The 8971-nt window shown below is 39.4% G+C and overlaps 1 long non-coding RNA gene across 1 annotated transcript; it reads left to right on the top strand.

The window, feature by feature from the left end:
- Nucleotides 1–593: 593 nt before the first annotated feature.
- On the top strand, nt 594–8684 carry LOC115647442. Its single transcript, XR_003999320.1, has 3 exons — nt 594–672; nt 6670–6674; nt 8674–8684. It is a non-coding gene; the product is annotated as an uncharacterized LOC115647442 (long non-coding RNA).
- The last annotated feature ends 287 nt before the right edge of the window (nt 8685–8971 follow it).

Raw genomic sequence — 8971 nt, 5'->3', positions numbered from 1 at the left:
CCCATAGATGGAGAATTGTTTCATCTAGGCAGCAACTAGCTCATTTTCCTGAATGGGAGATTAAATTAACAGACCCTTGAATGCTCTGAATTGTTAGTCCTCTGCTAACACACCTTGGAATTCCAGTCCAAGATGGAAGAAAAAAGGCAACAGTGAAGACACAGAGCAGTATGGCATTCACAAAAGAAAACAGAGTTTGTAGTTTGATATGGATATGTATAGCCATCCACTGACCCATCACATACACACATTAAGCAGCTACATCTAAAAATTGTACACTTTGGGGGCTCTCAACCTTTCCAGGATTCTGATATGTCTTGAATACCCCCAAGTTACATCTCACTTAGAAACTACTTGCTCACAAAATCAGACCTAAAAATACAAAAGTGTCACAGCATGCTATTACTGCAAAATTACTTTCTGATTTTCACCATATAATTATAAAATATATCAATTGGAATATTAATATTGTACTTACATTTCAGTGTATAGTATATAGAGCAATATAAACAAGTCATTGTCTATATGAAATCTTAGTTTGTACTGACTTCACTAGTATTTTTTTATGTAGCCTGTTGTGAAACTAGGCAAATATCTAGATGTGTTGACCTACTCCCTGGAAAACCTCTGCATCCCCCCATGGATATGCATACTCCTGGTTGAGAACCACTGGTACACTCAAATGATTAGTAGAGGCATTAAATGACCATAACAAACATTTATAAGGCTCCTAAACCAGGAAGGTATCTACCCCTTTCAGACCTTCTGCAATTGTTCTAAGAAATCAAGAAGAAAGGCTAGGGAGAGTCAACGAGCCTTTGTGAAAAATCTGTATCACATTGTTTTATACAAAAGAATAGAGTCTGGCTACACCTTTCATACTCAAGTTATTCCCAAACCGTTTACAAAGTCGTGAATTAAAATTTAATAGTGCAAGGACTTTGTAAATGCACAAATCAGTTATAATCTGTTCCCTCATGCATACACAGCCTTGAACATTAGAGATTGTTTTATAAAGAGATGGTACAATAGAACTTGTTGAAATGTCCTAGATGGTGAAAATGAACTTAGATTTTTTAGGTGAAAACATCTGTTGAAATTAAAAAATTCCTAAAAATTTCAACCAACGCATAGGTTAGTTAGCAGAAATCAATACCTCCTGTTTATCCTCTTCACTGCAGTGCTGATGAGGTGCAAGTTAAATATGGAACAATAAGTGAAGGAAAATCCAGTGATTCATTCAAAGGGGATATTGATGTCAAATTACTCTACTCGTACAGTATATTTTTTGCACTACTATGTAAAAGTCAGTGGACATATCAAATACATTTCCTGTACTTTGGCACCTTCTAAATAAGTTCCATAGGAAATGACCAGATGTCTAAGTGATTTATAGCTGCTTGAATTTGAACTGGCTGTCCTGGTTTCCTCATGGCTTTTATTAGAATGTATACATCTCCTGTTTTTAAAATTCACAGCAATTTCATCATCATTTTCAATTTACTTTCTGCCAAATGCAATGCTGATGTTAGAAGCCAAGAAATCTCCTCAAGTTAGTGCCATCATCTGAATATATACATCTTACTTTGTGCAATACTGCAGCAAGCTACTTTAATAAATGTTGGAGCATGTTAGCCAACTGAACATTTCCAAAGTTGATTTCTAAATCATATTTCAGGGGGTACTGAAGACAATTTTGAAAGTAAAACTTTAAGGGCTATATTCTGCTTTCAGTTGCTGTTGTGTAAATGAGAGAAGAATTTGGTTCTACAGTCACAAATTATAATAGATGAAAATGGAAACGATTCTCAACAGCAAGCATATATTTGGCTTCCACAACTATATTTCTAAGCAACTCATTAACTTTGACCTGTTTTTCAATTTTGTAGCTTTCCAAACCAGGGGATTTTAGAAGTGCAGTTGAATGAATTACACAAAAATTAGCATGCTTTGTATAATATACCCCACATGAAGTTCTTTTAGACGATTCTCTCAGATGCAGGTTGATTATTACCATACTGCTTTGAGGACAGGATAGGAAAAAAGATGATGGTATGCTTTTTTTCTTTTCAGTATTTGAAGGAAAGAATGCTTGGACTCTCTTGTGGATGCATGTTTGTCATTTCCTTTCATCTGTTTTCAGGAAATACTGTATAGACTTGTAATCTTTAATCTTAAGAATTATGAGGATTTAAAGGATTGTTCTACATTTAAAGTCAAGAGATAACATAGACTTTTTTTTTCCTGAAAAGGAAGCAAAAATGTAGAAAGTGAAAGGAAGATTTTATCTCAAGAGTTTGTTAATCTTTGTTTCTAAACAAAGAAAATACCTTAAATTCTTCTTTTTTAAAATTTTTACTTCAAGAATAATCCATTATAAAACTAAAGATGGTAGGATTCTCCCTCCGAGATATTTATTATATCTTGTCTAATAAACCTTAAAACATAATTTATACAGTACATTCTGATTGCAGTCTCTATTCTTAAATGAAGAGCATGTTAAAATAATTAGTCTGCTTTTTGCATCTAGAAAGCTGACATTGAATTTTTCTGCATTTACATAGTGAAATAAAAAAAGTAGATATGGGCTGGGGTTGAGATACTTGGGCTGGATCATTGCCCATGAATATCATGCCAATGCCCTTATCTATTGATATGCTAAACCTTAGGCCATTCCCGTCACCCTCCTGGTTGTGAGCTTTGCCCATATAGGGGCCAAGACAATCTTAAATTGTGACTTGCAGCTTTCTGATATCTGGAAGTGGAAAAGAGAATGTGAAATGAGAAGGAGGTTTGGCTCCCAAAACTAGATAATCTCTCAAGATCCAGAGACCTTGTGTCCCTCTTCTTGTCACCCCAATGACCCTCTTTCTGTGGCAGCTGACTTCTCTGTTGGGAGGAAGGGTGTGATGTGGATGTCATTACCTGAAGGAGAACTGTATCCGGTCAGATGTCCCAGCAGTAGATCATGTCTGAAGAGCAGGTGCACTTCCATTCTTCACTCTTGACCCCCAGCTCCAAAACCTGTGGAAGTGCATTTCATACATTGTAGATTAGGAAGAAGTCAAGGACTGAGTGGGGAACATGCCATGGATTTCACACACCCCGTTCTTTTTGTGGCTTTTGTTGCTGGGAGCCACTTGATTTGACACCAGTAACTGCACACCACACCATAATAACTCTAGCTCAGGAACCAAGCCATGCAACAAACCTCAATGCCAACTCTGCCCACATATCTACACCAGCGACACCATCACAGGACCTAACCAGATCAGCCACACCATCACTGGTTCATTCACCTGCACATCCACCAATGTAATATACGCCATCATATGCCAGCAATGCCCCTCTGCTATGTACATCAGCCAAACTGGACAGTCTCTACGGAAAAGGATAAATGGACACAAATCAGACATTAGGAATGGCAATATACAAAAACCTGTAGGAGAGCACTTCAACCTCCCTGGCCACACTATAGCAGACCTTAAGGTGGCCATCCTGCAGCAAAAAAAACTTCAGGACCAGACTTCAAAGAGAAACTGCTGAGCTTCAGTTCATCTGCAAATTTGACACCATCAGCTCAGGATTGAACAAAGACTGTGAATGGCTTGCCAACTACAGAACCAGTTTCTCCTCTCTTGGTTTTCACACCTCAACTGCTAGAACAGGACCTCATCCTCCCTGATTGAACTGACCTCGTTATCTCTAGCTTGCTTGCTACCATATATATACCTGCCCCTGGAAATTTCCACTACATGCATCATGCTCCAAAACGTCTGTTAGTCTATAAGGTGCCACAGGATTCTTTGCTGCTTTTATAGATCCAGACTAACACGGCTACCCCTCTGATACTTGATTTCACAGTCCCTCACCATGTGAAAACAGAGAACTGTTGGGATTTATGAGTCAGATGCTGGGCAGAATCAAGGGACTTTGATTCAATTTGATGCGATGTGATTCAATTCGATGTGATTCGATTCAATTCAAGTCAATTGAATTCAACAAGGCTTTATTCAATGTGCACAAAGGGAGAGCTCAGGGTACAAAAATCAGGCAGAGTCCCTCCAGCAAGGAGCCCCTCTCATTGTTATTTTAGAGCACATGGCAGTTACATAACAAGTTACATAACACAAACCTCTAACCAATCATATTTAATCTTTCTATATATGGATTTCTTCATCACATGCTCATACTTCTCCACTCCACATGTTGAACTCACCCCCTGCCCCCTGGCCTTCTTTAGAATGTTCCTAGGGTGGTGAGCCACAGCATGCTTTCCTATGTATAAGCACCCTGCAAACCACATTTTATCCAAAATGAACACAAGCATACCCTTCAGAACACTGTTCATAGGTGTTTCATTAGCAAAGGGAGATACTGAATTCAGGTTAAGTTGAACAAGTGGTACTTTATTAAACCATTTAGACTGCTGTTCATGTGGCTGAGTTACTTCAAGCCTAACACCCTGGGTACCCTGTTAGCCTGGTGTTCCAGCAATAACAGTCCCTTGAGAAAACATGGGACTCAATCAGGTGGTGGTCCTTTTGATTCCATTGACACCTGGCTGAGGTGTTGGCTAACTTTTTGTCTCTGGGGAACTTGTTTGAGACTGCCCTGCAGAACATGTCCTGGGTAATACCATACAGTGGAATCTTATGTCTTTATATACAATGTTGCTACACATATTTTACCAGGACAATAATGGTCAGCAAATCGTGAATTTTTGGAGGATACCTTACACAGAATGCTTTGTACAAAATTTAACATAGTCTTATAAAAGGGGTGAACATAGGGGTATATACTGTTACACCGGGTACTACTGCATCACTCATAATGCCTTTAGTCCATTCATGTTGACTCTTTAATGCCTAGATACTTACAGGAATGCTTGTCTCCAGAGCTGCTAAGTTCTTGGCTGACCTGTCATATTCTTTGACCTGCTTTTCTTGACTGTTGGCCGTCTCCTCTTGGCAGTGTCTCCATTCTTCTGGCTGCCTCAAGTCTCCCCTCATTGGTAACAGAATTTTGGGCCTTTGTCCCATCTGTGCCTGCACTGGACTGTCTCAACATCCCACTGATGGGATAGTCCTGTGTGCCAAAAATGATAACAAGGTCTGAACCAGAAAAAACAGCCTTGCGTAACAGTTTCTTAGCTGTTTTCACAGGTGACTCTGCCTCACTAGTACTCTGTGGCATGCTGGGGAAGAGATGTGGTGGTCAAACTCCCATTTGTATGCAAATTCCTTGAATTCTTCCAAGGCAAATGATGTTCCGTTGTTGGCAAATACAGTGTCTGGAATGCCATATCGTACAAAGTGGGTCTTCAGTTTGTCAATCACTGACTTACTTTTTATATCAGTCAAGACATCGACCTCCGAAAAGTTTTAACAGCAGTCCACTGCAATCAAAAAGTATTGCTTTTTCTTGAAGATAGCTAAGTCCACTACTGCCTTTTCCCATGGTCCAGTGGGAAGCTCTGGGTAACAGTCTGTTGGCAGTTATCATATGACTGGCATGTGTCACACCCTTCAGTCAAGTAAGGGAGTTGTGTATTCATTCCCAGCCAGTAAACACAGCCAGGTTTCTGACCTGGCTCAGAAAATGGATCATTCCTATGAAAGGAGTGTTTCACATCCACTGGAGCTAGTGTGTCTAACCACCTTGACCTTGTTGGGATCCATTTTCAGTTCCTCTCTGTTGTGAACAGATGTCCAATGTATGCCATCTCAGACTGCTTGAGTCACATTTTTTTCTGAGTTGAGTTTTATGTTCTTGTCCCTTAACCACTGTAGAAAAGCTTGTAGTTTTCTGTCATGGTCTCATTCAGATTCTGTATCATTGCACTCTTCAGCTACAATGAGGATACCTGCAGTTATTTTCACCCCAAGCAGCACTTGGATGAGTCCTTGCCATGTGATGTGGTGTACAGTTTTGTATCCCTGACACATGGAAAATAAAAGCAAGTGGTATTGCAGAGAAATCTGAAAAGTAAAATCCTTCACACAATTATGTGGCAGGCTCAGAATAAATGGAAATGTGGCATTCCTTTTAGTGGGAACTAGGCTACTTCACGAACATCCTCTACAATGTCTTTAAAGATTTTAAAGAGACTGTGAACCGTGCAAGTAAATTACTTTTTAAAAAGTCTATTTTTAATCTTTCTGAACAAATGCCCCCTTCCCTCCCAACGCTAATGGCCAGGTGAGACCATTGACCATTATTTTCCATGTGTTCATAAAGATAAGTCGTATGAATCTGAAGAGTTAATAAATGGACTAATCAGAGACTGACTGAATGCTGGAATAACTGATAAAGCCAAAAGCTAGGTTAGTGTAAGAAATGAACTTGACTTTTGAAAGAACAGTGAATATCTGTATGTCTATTAAAAACTGTGCTTTGAAATGAAAGTATTAACAAACAGTGAAAAAACAGAAGCATGTTTAATTAAAAATACATTCCAAGCTATAAATGCACAATACAAGAGTACACAAATGATTAAAAACCCGGCAACCTTGTATTTAAATTAATCTATAAACGTGGAGGCAATTTCAACACAATGGAAAAGTGTCCTGTAAAAAGGGGAGTGTCATGAATACAATCAAATTAACTTTTTTGCAAACGGGTGTTGTGCTCAGTACAAAGTGCAAAGAAGTAAAAAAGACAAAATAGATTTAGTTATAGGCAGAGGGAAAAGATATGACGGAGATAAAATTCTTAATTGTTTTTTTCATAAATTTACAAAGCAAGATTCCCCAACAAATGAGTTTTGCAAAATAAATGAACTAAAAATGACTTTGAAAATAGATACAGGAGCTTAACGTAACTAGTCACTGCTATCCTATACAGGAATATTAGTGACCATCCAATATTAAAATAAAAAATATTGCCCAGATTTCACATATATACTGGGCATAAAATGAGCTGTTTTGGCACAGCTACACTGAAATATCTGTGTGAAGACAGATGCGCTTTGCAGAGTTTGAAATAGAGGAACGGGAACTCTCTGTACTTGTACTGAACAGGAATCTGCAAATGCAGATGATCAAAAGGGCGTAAAGTGTCTAAGATTGAAAAGATATTCTAAAGAATACGGTGTTTAATGGACTGAGATGCACTAAGGATCTAATTCATCATGTTGATATAGGTACATGTGCATCCTTAAAGTTCCATTAGCTCAGAGAGATAAAAGGTATAGATAACTTGAACAGAAAGTAAAATTAGGTTTAATTACATAAATACACACACCAATTGCTTGTTTTAGTAAAAGTTTCACTGTAATAAAACTTAATCAGCTAAGGATTTGTATATATCCAAATGATTTGAACAAGATCCCCACAAAGGTGGACTATCCCTTGAGAACAATTAGCGCTTATATCTAAAGTGCAAGAATATTTTCAGTTACAGATGGAAACAAAGAGTTCTGGCAGGTTCACTTTGACACAGGAAATACAAACTGACCTTGTATCTTCAAATCTTCTGTGTAGTAAAGCATAGGACCTGGTGGTAATGGAAATGGAGGACTTTAACCACCCAGACATCTGTTGGAAAAAACAATATGGCAGGACATAAGACTGTCCAACAAGTTCATGGAATGTGTTGTAGAATTAGTATTTCAGAAGCTGTAATCTGACATCTGCTGGGAAAGCAGTACAGCAGTGCACAGACAATCCAGAAAGTCTTTGGAGAGTGTTGGGGACAACTTCCTGGTACAAGTACTGGAGGAACCAACTAGGGGTCATGCTCCTCTTGACCTGCTTCTCACAAACAGGGAAGAATTGGTAGGGGAAGTAGAAGTAGGTGGCAACCTGAGCAGCAGTGACCATGAGATGGTCAAGTTCAGGATCCTGGCAAAATGAAGAAAGGAGAGCAGCAGAATACAGACCCTGGACTTCAGAAAAGCAGACTTTGACTCCCTTGGAGACCTGGTGGGCAGGATCCCCTGGGAGGCTAATATGAGGGGGAAAGGAGTCCAGGAGAGCTCTCTGTATTTTAAAGAAGCCTTATTAAGGGCACAGGAACAAACCATCCCAATGTGTAGAAAGAATAGCAAATATGGCAGGTGACCAGCTTGGCTTAACAGAGAAATCTTTGGCAAGCTTAAACACAAAAAGGAAGCTTACAAGAAGTGGAAATTTGGACAGATGACTAGGGAGGAGTAAAAAATATTTGTACTCAAGCATGCAGGAGTGTAATCAGGAATGCCAAAGCACAATTGGAGTTGCAGCTAGCAAGGGATGTTAAGGGTAACAAGCAGGGTTTCTACAGGTATGCTAGCAACAAGAAGAAGGTCAGGAAAAGTGCGAGACCCTTACTGAATCAGGGAGGCAACCTAGTGACAGATGATATGAAAAAAGCCGAAATACTCAATGCTTTTTTTGCCTTGGTCTTCACGACAAGGTCAGCTCCCAGACTATTGCACCCGGCAGCACAATATGGGGAGAAGGTAAGCAACCCTCAGTGGTGAAAGAACAGAGTAAGGACTATTTAGAAAAGCTAGACATGCACAAGTCCATGGGTCTGAGTGTAATGCATCTGAGGATGCTGAGGGAGTTGGCTGACGTGATTGCAGAGCCATGGGCCCTTATCTTTGAAAACTCATGATGATCGGGGGAGGTCCAGGTCAATTGAAAAAAGGAAAATAAAGTGCCCATCTTTAAAAAAAAAGGGAAGAAGAAGAATCTGGGGACCTACAGATGGGTCAGCCTCACCTCAGTCCTTGCAAAAGTCATGCAGCACACCCTCAAGGAATCTATTTTGAAGCACTTGAAGGAGAGGAAGGTGATCAGGAACAATCAACATGGATTCACCAAGAGCAAGTCATGCCTGACCGACCCAACTGCCTTCTATGATGAGCTAATTGACTCTGTGGATATGGGGAAAGTGGTGGATGTGATATATCTTGACTTTAGCAAAGCTTTGTATATGGTCTCCCACAGTATTCTTGCCGGCAAGTTAAAAACGTATGGATTGG

This window comes from Gopherus evgoodei, chromosome 1 (assembly GCF_007399415.2).
Source record: "Gopherus evgoodei ecotype Sinaloan lineage chromosome 1, rGopEvg1_v1.p, whole genome shotgun sequence".
Lineage (NCBI taxonomy): Eukaryota > Metazoa > Chordata > Testudines > Testudinidae > Gopherus > Gopherus evgoodei.
Note: the sequence above shows the minus strand (reverse complement) of the source record. Positions and strands in the feature narration are given on the sequence as shown.